Source organism: Hyperolius riggenbachi, chromosome 7 (assembly GCF_040937935.1).
Source record: "Hyperolius riggenbachi isolate aHypRig1 chromosome 7, aHypRig1.pri, whole genome shotgun sequence".
Classification (NCBI taxonomy): Eukaryota; Metazoa; Chordata; class Amphibia; order Anura; family Hyperoliidae; genus Hyperolius; species Hyperolius riggenbachi.
The window spans coordinates 80,886,877-80,898,971 of NC_090652.1; positions in this window are offsets into that span (position 1 = coordinate 80,886,877).

Here is a 12,095-nt window from a genome sequence, read left to right on the forward strand (position 1 = left end):
CCTTAAAGTGTACCAGAGCTGGCGATCATCAAAAGCCCCATCCGCACAGATCGCTCCCGTGCCGCCGTCCTCAGCCTTCTTGTGAACCTTATGTGAAAATAAACTGATGAGATAAGCAATTGTATATATCCTCCTATTTCTAAAAATGACTTTTAGGTAGCCCACAGTTTAATCTTATGTTTAAAGACTTAAAAAAAGTAAATTTTCTGTATTGCTTTGTCTCAGCTCAATGACACATTATCTCCTGTGTTTTAGAGAACTAAAATATATGAACTATTGACCTTTTTATGTATCCACTGCTCCTAAAATCTCAGTTCTCTGGCAGGAAAGGGTTTTCTGGCTGTAATTCCTTGCCAGTGAGGGATGCTATAGTGCAACTGGGTCCAAGTGGAGAGAAACTATCACTTTCATAGCTGAATATTAATTCTTTTCTTAAAGGAACACTATCGATCTACATATTTTTTTCAACTGAGATAGGAATTGTTTGGGAAGTGCTGCTAAGTAGTGGTGTATACATTTCACTGGCCACCTCTTTGTTTACTGTTATCAAAATACTTTCAAACTTTACTGATGCCAAAACTGACGGCAGAATGAGCCATGAGGAGAGGGGAAATTCCTCTCACACTTGATCAGTTAACCCTGTGTGTAGCTCTGTGTGAGAGAGATAAAGCTCACAGCTTTTGTCACAGCTTTTCATACTGTTTTTGCTTTCTGAGAAAGATACTCTGTAGTCTGATATACAACACTGGCTGTGCATTGAGGCAGACACCCCTTCTGCAAGTGATTTGTCCCAATATAGCTAAATCCTACCCTCAATAAATTAAAGCTTTCGCCTCTGATATTTAACATGAAAAGTATGAAAATGTTTACACAGCTACTTAGCCATTATTTGTACATTGTCATTTTAGAACACTTGGGCATTGATAGTATTCCTTTAAGACAGAAAAAGAATAATAATAACGCAGCATAGGTATTTGATGTATATGCTTGCCCCTGTAAACACACGTCTATCTCATCACGTCACATGACACTTGAGGTTCCTTTTTAAGGCAACAGAGTACCTGTAACTGAAAACATATAAAATGAACCCCCCAAAAGGGAGTTTCATGATAGAGTATGCGGTTGGGGGTGATGCAGAGGTTGGTGTGATCATTATTATTTACATACAGTATAGCATGCTGCACCTCTGCTCCGCTGCACCCCCATCCGTTGGGAATCGCCATCTTCCCTTGGAGAGGAAATACAGATATTTTAAGACCATTTAGATCTCTTTGTCAGTGTAGCAAACTTTAAATAGATGTCTATAAGTAAACAGACAAACAACAAAAAGGAAAATCAAAATCAAACCAGATTCCAAGAAAGCAGTACAGTTAAAATAGCCCAAATCACCCTCAAGAATAATCACCAACTGTGTGTTTCACTGCCCAGGAACCACAACTAGTTGCAGTCAAACCTTTCTTGTTAGCTTCAGACAAAGTGTCAGGTTGTTCTGCTGTTTGTGTCCCTTCTGGGGAGATTTACCCTCATGTTCTGTCCCTGAAACCTCCCTGAATCACTGACTGATGGAGTGTGAACACTGTCATACATAACAGTCCCTGTAAGGGTTGAGCTAGCTTGCGGGGGCAAATGGCCCAATTTACTAAAGCATCTCTGTGTTAAGCACTTCAACAAACTATACGTTACAGAAATACCTGTGTAGTTTGCTTCCTTAAAATAAGATCTTCAGTGTTTTTTTTTTTAAAGTTACACTTACCTGGGGCTTATACCGGCCCACTGCAGATGTCCTGTCCCATGCCGGTCGACTTGTAAGACAGCAGAAGTGAAAGTGAGCCACGGCGGGGGGGGCTTGGAGGATCCTTGAGGACCGGAGTGAGACAGGACTTCTGCAGGGGGCCGGTAGAAGCCCCAGGTAAGTGAAACTTTTTTTTTTCCAAAAAACACTGAAGATCTACTTTAAAACAGAAGGTGTGATACCCGTGATAACGCTAACATTTTTTAAAGAGGAACTGTAGTGAAAATTACATAATGAATAAAATTGCTTTTGTTTTACAATATTCATTAATTGATTATTTAGTCATTGTTTGCCCATTGTAAAAGCTTCCCTCGCCAATTTACATTCTGAAATGTATCACTGGTGGTGACAGTTAGTTCTGCTAGGTGATCTGTGCGGAAGGTTAATTACTGAGAGTTCTATGCACAGACAGAGAGATATTGCTTGCTTGGCAGTTGGAAAAAGCTGTTACTTGCCACAATGCAACGAGGTGCACGGACAGCAAACTGTCAGGACCATGGTTAACAAATCACACTGTGGGAGGGGTGAGAGGGGAGAGGGGTGCCCAAAAATCACTTGTGTGCTGAGTTGGACGGACCTGCAGTGAGGCCTTAAAGCTGCAGTGGCCTATTTGTTAAAAAATGGCCTGGTCTTTAGGGGGGTTTAACACTGCGGTCCTCAAGTGGTTAAGACAGTTGTCCTGTTATGGATTAATGGAAAATTGTTTTGTTGTGAAAGTATCCTTGCGTGGCTCTCTCCACTGATACAGAAATGCAAGTGATTCCTTCAACTGCTGTATATTAAAAGTATTTACTAAGAAACAAAAGGAAGCATTTCACTGGTTACAAACTTGGGTTTAGAGTTAGACAAAAGACAAATACAGGTGCTCTACTTACAAACAGCTTCCATTCCGGGAGATTGTACCGTATTTTTCAGACTAATGGTGGCTATACATGGTACAATAAAAACGTTTGATTATTCCGTTTACTCGATCTAAATGATCGAATCGAATGAAAGTGGATTTTTTTTTTTCGATCAAGAAATTCGAACGATTATCCCGTTTTTTCGAGAAAAATCAGATCGGACATGCTGGAAAAATCTTTATATTCGATCTAACAGAATAATTGAACTAAATTATCTAATCGAAAAATTGTACTATGTATGGCCACCATAAGATGCACCTAGGTTTAGAGGGCAAAAACCATGGAAAAAAAACCTATTTATAATCTGGTGCGTCTTTGGTCCAAGGGCGTCTTGTAGATGTTCTCCCCCCAGTTATTGTATCCTCCTCCTATCCCCCTTTGTGTCCTACTCCTGTCCCCCTTTATGTCCTACTCCTGTCCCCCTTTGTGTCCTATTCCTTCCCCCCTCTGTGACCTCCTCCTATCCTCCTTTTTGTCCTACTCCTGACCCCCTTGGTGTCCTATTCCTGTGCTCCTTGATGTTCTCCTCCTGTCCCCCTCTGTGTCCACCTCCTGCCATCCTCTGTGTCTGCCTCCTGTCCCCTCTGTGTCTGCCTCCTGTCACCTCTGTGTCTGCCTCCTGTCCCCCTCTGTGTCCACCTCCTGCCATCCTCTATGTCTGCCTCCTGTCCCTTCTGTGTCTGCCTCGTCCTCTTTGTGGGATCCTATGTTCATGCAATCTAACCACAGTTCTTGCCCATCTCAGCCGTTGAACCCTAATATAACCTGATAGCGGGAGGTTTTTATATAACTGTTATAGTTATGGTTGTATTTGATTCTCCATACACCAGTCTCACAGGAGGGGCCATAAACTTTGCAAAAATATCTTCCTTTCAAAAGCATCCATTTTACTTGCTAGTTTTTGAGTGAGGATCAGTGTTTCACACCCATAGGTAATTATAGGCCTTGTTATAGTTGTATATCTGGATTTTGGGGAACGTCGTGGAACATCGTTTAACAGAATCATGTTAAACGATGTTGCCCTCTCGTTTAACAGAATCATGTTAAACGATGTTGCCCTCTAGCTGAAACCAGATACAATCTGGGGAGCATTTGTATGAAGAATCTGGTGGGTACATATTTGTAGAGCATTTGGAGATCTGGGACCAGACTCCCTCCAAATCTTCTTGGGTTTTTGTGACTCCTAGATTCTATTCTCATTTCTGGATATAACTGTATTGAGAAATGAAGTGTGGTCTTGTAAAGTGAAAATACAACACAGAAATTAGCCCTGAGCCTCTGGTTGGATTGGCACAGAGGTGCTTCAACTGGGTAAGGTTGAGATGGAATTCCTTATTTCTGGTTAATAATGAGTCAAGACTGAGTGGCAGATTTGTATACACCTTAAGTGTTCTGAGAGTGCTTTGTCAAACTTCTGTCGTAATTGCTCACAAGTATAAATATCACTACTGCATAACATTTGAGAGATGTTGTTGAAACCATTACTATTTGAACGCTAAAAGGCTTTCCCAGATCAGGGGAAACAATGTGTTATGTGTAATTGGGAGTAGAGGTAAGTGAGCAGATATGAGGCCCAAGGAGTATTTAAAGGGCAACTGAAGAGAGAAGAATATGGAGGCTGCCATATTTATTTCCTTTTAAGCAAAGCCAAGTGTATAGTATCCAGCGCCCATCAAAATATGCGGAAAGTGTGAAACCCCACACTAATGGGGGAGCCTAAGAGTGATAAAGGTTATCTTGAACAAATGGACTGTCTCACTTAGTCTCAAAAAACACTTCAATTTTATTAAATATCTGCATATGAGGGTAGTGAAAACGCTGCAATGCTAAGGCGCCAGATTGGATTTACGAATTAAAAAAGATGGTGATAGAATTAGGACTGAAACTTATCGTAAACCCACTGCAGGAAACACTCTCCTGCATGCCTCTAGCTTTCATCCTCCTTCTCTGCTGCAAGGTATTCCTGTGGGACAACTGTTGCGGGTCCGCAGGAATTGCAGTGGAGAGGAGGATTACGAGAGGGAGGCTTAGGAGATGTGTGGTCGATTTAAGCGTCGTGGCTACAGTAGAGAGGTACTTGAGAGGGCAAAATTACGGAGTCATGAGACCCCAAGGGAAAGACTCTTGATACAGGATAAGAAAAAGATGACCCCAAAAGATGAAGTGACAAGCGTAGTGACGCAATATGGAACTCACTGGAACCAACTGCGGAGACTTTTGGCCAAACATTGGCATTTGTTGAGACTGGACCCTAAAATAATACAGGTAGTAGGGGATTATCCTCATATGGCGGCTAAAAGGGCCCCTAACCTGCGTGACATGTTAGTGAGGTCTGAGTTTAGATCCACTACAGTTCAATCGTCACGCATGTGGTTGGGCCTCTCGACACGCCCCAATGGGATGTACCCGTGTGGAAAATGCACAGTCTGCCATTTAGTTGATCGTGTGGGAAGCTTCTCTGACTCACAGTCCAGAAAATCCTATGATATCCGTTCCTTCATAAATTGGGAGAGTAAATTCGTGGTCTATATGATCACATGTCCGTGCGGACTTAAATATATTGGAAAAACGACACACATGCTGAAACAAAGAATACAACAACATGTGGGGAATATTAAAGAGGGGGATGAGACTAGCCCATTAGGCCTGCACTTTAAATTATTCCATTAAATGGACCCTGACTCACTGAGATTTAAAAGGGTTATCAAAATGTCTATTCCACCAAGAGGGGGGAATTTAGACAGACGCTTATGCCAGATAGAATCAAGCTGGATTTTTAGATTAGCTACAGTAATTCTGAGGGGTTTGAATTCTGATTTACCATTGTCCCCTTTATTACCTGAGTAGATACATATTTCCCCGGTGTTCTTTGTGTGTGAGAGGTCTGGTTGAGTGAAAAGGTCTTTTTCCTTTCCTCCCCCCCCCCCCCCCTTTTTGTATGTTGTTGATATTTACATGGATCCCCCAAAGTCAGATACATTTTAATGATATATAGGTCTACGCAGGTTGGTGGATTTGTGGGTATAAACTGTCTCTAGCATATGTGTATATATGTGAGAGGGGACCCTGTAGGTATGTGTATGTATATAGATAAGAAATGAGCCCACATAAGTTGGTGTGTGTGAATGGCTGGGACAGGTCCAATTGAATTCTCATATGGATCCTTTCCATTTTCCAAAACATACATCTTATACTCCCCCAATATCCCCAGCATGACTGTGAAGAATCCCATTTGAAATTAACTCGAAAAACTAAAACTAAATATAACGCTATGATCATCTGCTGCTGTATTAAGAAGGGGCGAACTGAATGACCAATGATTTTTGAGCAGAGGCGGAGATATGCTGAGTAGGCTGGAGAAGAAGGCTTTTAAAAACAACATGACGGCGCTGCCCATGTGACCGTCTGAGGAAGCCCGAGGGGCGGGCGATACTAGTCACGGGAACGAGCCGGAGTGACGTCACACGCTGCGCGGTTGCCGGCGCATGGACTCAGAACTGCGTGAACTACTGTTGTCGGCATAAGGGGTGAGAGGAGGAGGAGGCGAGCAACAGTTGGAGGGGATCCCAAAGATTCGACATGAAGGACTCTTAAGCCTGAGGAGGTGGTGAGAGCCCGCAGGGCAGAACATCTTGTTATGTGCATATGAGGGTAGTGAAAACGCTGCAATGCTAAGGCGCCAGCCCTCTATGTGTTACTGAACTGTACATCTGCCCTTTGCTTGGCTGCAAGTTAAGTGTTCGCTTATGCTAACTGAGACCCCCCCGCTGTATGGACTAACACGTTTGCATGCTAACCCTCACTCCCCCTAAATGAACTCTATATGAAATATATGACAAGTCAGCACAGTGGTTAACATATATGTTTATATGTGAAGACTTCATCTGGATCAGATCTGGGACTTCTTCACTATAGATATTGCGTAGCCCTGGATATGGAGCTGGATTGAAGGCCATAACTTATACATCAGGAGACTATTACAATCTGGAAACTCCCGGGAGTTTAGCTCTTGATTGAATGGTGTAGATTGGCTGTGCAGCGTGAGTGACACGGCCGGCTGTGTATGCTAGGCTGGGATACATTCCTTGGCTCGATTTTATGGGGGTGATTGGGGGGTTTTGTATGCAGATATTTAATAAAATTGAAGTGTTTTTTGAGACTAAGTGAGACAGTCCATTTTTTAAGCAAAGCCAGTTGCCTGACAGCCCTGCTGGTCTATTTGGTTGCAGTAGTGTCTGAATCTCACCAGAAACAAGTGGTACCCCGGTAATTCCAGGAGGGAACCTATTCAAAGCTATAATTCAGTTAAGGTAATGTTTATTGTTTTTGATTTTGCTGAGTTTACCTTCAAACCTGATATTTTTAATCCAGAGTCATCCAGTCTTAAGGTAGGATTATACTCCCAAAACTAACATTTCAGTAACTATTCTTAGGTGCATGAAAGAACATTTGAAAGCATTCCTAACTTAAGTATTCCCTCCCTGTGTGTAAAATCTTGTATTTTCACTGCAGAGAGCAGTAGAATTTTGCTTATCTCTGGTCATCGGCAAAGGCAAGAATCTCCCTGTCCCTGTGTCTTCACGCTGCTCCCTTCTATTCTGCTGAAGTGAACTTTTGCCAGGGCACCGGGTCTATCCAGCAGAGAAGAAACTACTTGAGAAGCCGTACAATTCTCTGTGGGTTAGCCACAGACATATTATGTACATGATAGTTATAGCCAAAGGTGTGGAATCAGTACAAAAATCATCCGACTCAGTTTATGAAACCACCGACTACAGGGACAGAAAATGGCTTTGACTCTGACTCCTTGACCCCAACTCCTTAGTCTAATACTTACCAAGGCTTTGGAGTTGGTACAAAAATCATCTGACTCATCAGTTTATGAAACCACTGACTCCGACTCCAGGTACCGAGATATTGCTCCAACTCTACAGCCCTGGTTATATCGCTATGACTTCCATATAAACTGTTTCTCCTCTTTCTCACCATATAATAGGTATAACGCTGTATGAACTCTCTCCTTTTCTTTTCTGATACATGGTATATTTAAATGGACCTAAACTTTTGCAAAAGACAGAAGGAAAACATAGAGAAATGCACCCTGTATGTATTTAGAGAGTTTAGCCTGTCTAATCCCCCCTCATCTGTGACTAAGCACAAGTTGTAATTTGATCTCTCCCCTGTGTCAGCTGACTGCCATGGCAGATAAGCTCATTTAAAAGCACAGGATGTTATCAATATGTCTGCTTCCATGAAAACAGGAAGTAGAAACACTGGAGATTTATTTTAGGATTTATATCAGCTCTATCTAAGAAATGTTTTTCTTTAAAGGTTATTATGCTGTTGCGTATCTTTTAGAGCAGAGAGGAAGTTCTGATTTCATGTCCACTTTAAAGCTTTTGAGTTCTGAGTCTTTGGATTTGTCTTTGAATCACTTTGACTCTCTGTATAGTTGCTGATGACTCAAGTATTACCTTAAAAGGATACTTAAGCCAGGATTAAAAAAATCAGTTTTGCTTACCTGGGGCTTCTACCAGCCCCTTGCAGCCGTCCCGTGCCCTCGCAGTCACTCACGGATCCTCCGGTCCCCCGCCGGCAGCTAGTTTCGTTTTCACCGGCAGGGAGTCGGTGGGCTTACTGCGCCTGCGCAGGCCTGGCCACGCGTATCCTTCTTCGCGTTCCCGCCTGCAACAACGTCCTGCACACGATGTTATTGCGAACGAGAAGAAGGATACACGTGGCCAGGCCTGTCGGCGAAAATGAAACTAGCTGGCCAGTTAAGACTAGTTAAAACACTTTTATGATTGTTACACGTGGAAGGCAATGAGGGTTGTCTGTCTGGAAGAGATGCCTAAACATTTCTCTCCCGCTAATACGTTTGCTTAACTTTCTAGTTTGTAAAATCAACATCACATAATTCATAACCCATGACTGAGAATGGAAATTACCAAAGGTGGGCTCTAGTCAGTCATAGTCAGCCTTCTGCCGTTGTCGCACATTCTCAGGTGTATACACTGGGCAGGAAAGTGTGACTCAGATGTTGCCATTGTCTAAACAAATTTTTCCTTGGCTTTCAATGGGCTTTGCTTTGTTTCTGTAATCCATGCAAGCAGGCTTTACAGCTTGGAAACAATGTGCCTTGTTGTAAAGTCTTTTCATTCTTCTGGCATAGTGAGTTCTATCACCAAGCTGCTTACTGACTCCATGTGGTGGCTGGAAGTGTAGGAAGAGGCTTTATGAGTAGTGACATTTTGTAATAGATTTTGGCAAATCGGAGGCTTGAAATTTTTCCAGCAATCTTGCTGATATTTAATAGGATGGAGTCGATGGGTTGTGTTAACTTTAGACAAAAAGAATGGGGGGTGAAGGGGGGGGGGGGGGTATTTGGGGGAAGGGAACAAAGAAGGAAAAAAGGGTGCAGGAGCCCTTACAGAAAACCGGCGCCGCCATAGGCACCTATGATAAAAGCCGCATTTTGTGACTAGAGGAGAAAAAATGGGTGCATGCCGGCTGCCACTAGCGGGCGCCTCGGTGTGCCCAATTTTACCTCCTTTGCCGCAAACTGCAGCTGCTATAAAGGTAACATTGGCCACATGGAGGTGCCCAATTAGCGGTAACAGGGGGCTATTAATGCAAAAATGCTTGCTATCACAAACGCCTTGTGGATAACACGATTGCACCATTACATAGTGGGCACAGAGCGTCCAATATGTAATGCCGCAATCTTGTTATCCATAAAGCATTTGTGATAACCGCAAGGGGGGGGGGGGGGGGGGCTAGGAGGGGGATTTAGGGTTAGGAGCCACCAGGGTGGGTTAGGTTTAGGAACCACTGGGGTTTTTTAGGTTCTTAGGCATGGGCACCACCAGGGAGGGGGTTTTAGGGTAGGCACCACAGGGGGGTTAGGGTTAGGCTCCACCAGGGGGATCTTAGGGTTATGCTCCACCAGTGGAGTCTTAGAGTTAGGCACCACCAGGGAGGACTTAGTGTTGAGCAAAACCGGGGTAGTTTTAGGGTTAGGCACCACCAGGGGAGGTTTCTGTGTGAGAGTAGGGTTAGGTTAAAGGGGTTCTGTGAGGTGTAAAAATAAAGGCGCAGTATGAAGTTTTTTTGTACTGCGTCTGCGCAGTGAGCTCCCAATGACGCGTGCGGGAGCTTACTTAGCCGCAGTACTATTCGTTTAGTTAGACGAATAATTAGCAGGTCACCAGCGGTGGCGAACGGCGGAGGCTACAGTGACGTTGTGGGTCTTAATAGCTGCAGGGGGAAGGTGGAAACCCCAAGTAAGTGACACTTTTTGTTTATTTTTACACCCCACAGAACCCCTTTAAGCCATAGTGAAATATCAGTAAATATTACCGATATTCTACTATGGAAATTCAGAAGTAGAATATCACCATTATCAGCGCTTTTCTACTACCGGCAAACCCTGCATCTTTTTTCCAGGCACCTTTTTTCCATGAGTGCGGGATGGAGTATGCTGGGGGGGGGGGGGGGAGGTGGGGCTTAGGGAATTCTAGCTATGCCTCTGGATGTACTTGTACATTTTTCCCATGGCTGGATTCATTTCTTACTTTTCTTACTTACTCACAGTTGTATTTGTCCTGTATATGCATTTTTACCCACCAATGCTTGTATATTAATTTAAACAGCCCCATGGAAGAAGATGGCACTATATGTAATAATAAAAATACTTCCTGATAGTCCACATACTTGAAAAATCTGGACTTGACTTGACTGACTTGTCCCCAGGCCAAATACCAATCAAATAGCTCCTGTCCTTGTGGGGGAATGCACCACCAGAACTCAATTTCAGTCTGCAGGTCAATGCTCTCCCAGTCTGTTCAAGTCTCAGAGGGTCACCGATTCCTGCCTCCAAAACCTGTCTGGCCAGTGCTTCACCTTGGTGGAGCAACATTCCACCATGCTTTGACTGCTAACATGAAAGCTGTGATCACATAACTTTACTGCTGCTGTGCTTCAGCTTCTCCTATTCAGCCCCAGGCCATAACCCATGAGTCTCTTTCTGTAACTCACACACATGGAGGCACAAATAACAAATTTAAATGACAAATTTAAATGGTAAGTAAGCATGAAGTTCACACGTGAGGTTCAAACTATTTACTTACCGGTATGTGCTCTGAGGGATTTTCCTGAACAGAACCTAGCAAAGGTCGTCACCAGCTACGCACCAGGAAACTGAAAGTTTGTGTTCAATTTTTAGTTGACTGATATTGTTTATTGAACAATATCATTCTATCTTTTCCTCAGTTTGTTGATGTCTTTGAGACATTAACGAAGACTTTGATTTCTATTTAAGCTTTGTAGAAGGCACTCAGTCCAAAAAATACCAGGCTTGTGTAGAGCTACAATAGTAAGCCAATTAAAGACACTTTGGATGGAATTTTAACCCAGAACTAGAATAATAGAATAATTCACTTAATTTTTCCCCTTTGTTTTGTTACAGGGGCTGTTTTCACACTTTTTCACTGTTTCACTGTTTTTAAAGCTAGTCTTTGGGAGAGGGGTCTGTATAGCTGATATTGTATGAAACCCCTGTCACAGTGTGATGTCATGACCAAGGTCCTGACAGTTTGCTGTGAACCTCATTGCACTGTGGGAAATAACAACTGTTTCCAATTAACATGCAAGCAGCATCTCCCACTGTGCATAGAACTCTCAGTAAGGAATATTCCATACAGATCAGCTGGAAGAACTAATAATGTCACCACCTGTGTGATAAAGTTCAGAAAGTAAATCAGAGAGAGTAGAGATTTTACAATAGGCAAAACACTGACTGAATACTGTAATCTATAAATGAATATCGTAAGCAATACGCAATTGTATTCATTATTTTCACTACGGTTCCTGTTTAAGTCCGATATTACTTTTCTTGTAATTCTTTTAGCAATTTTTCCCTTGCTATTTGTAGAAAAGGTAATTTGCAGATAAAATAACATAAGATAAGATGAAGAAATTTCGGATCTGGAAAAAACAAGGGAAAAGTTAAATGAATAGAGCCATGGACTTCCCACACTTGCAAATTCATGGAATGCAATGTATGGTTCCTGCTATGGTGGTGCTGTAGCACAATAACACAGCGATTCAAGGAACTAGCCTGTTGCCTCTTTGTTGGATGTATGTGAAATAGGGGCGCCAAGGAATATCGGGTGCAGAAAAACTGCCGATAGTAGAATCGGTACTTTGACCCCTTAAATATCGTATCCACACAAGAGCAGCCAATCAGATGACCCCCGCTCAGCCAATCAGGAGCATGCAGCAGCCAGTGGATCTGATGGGGAATTAATCCCTCCATATGCAAAATTAGCTGTCAACTCCACACCCCCTGGGAATTATCATATAAGCGCCTACCTACTATGTGCATCAACACTCACTGCCAA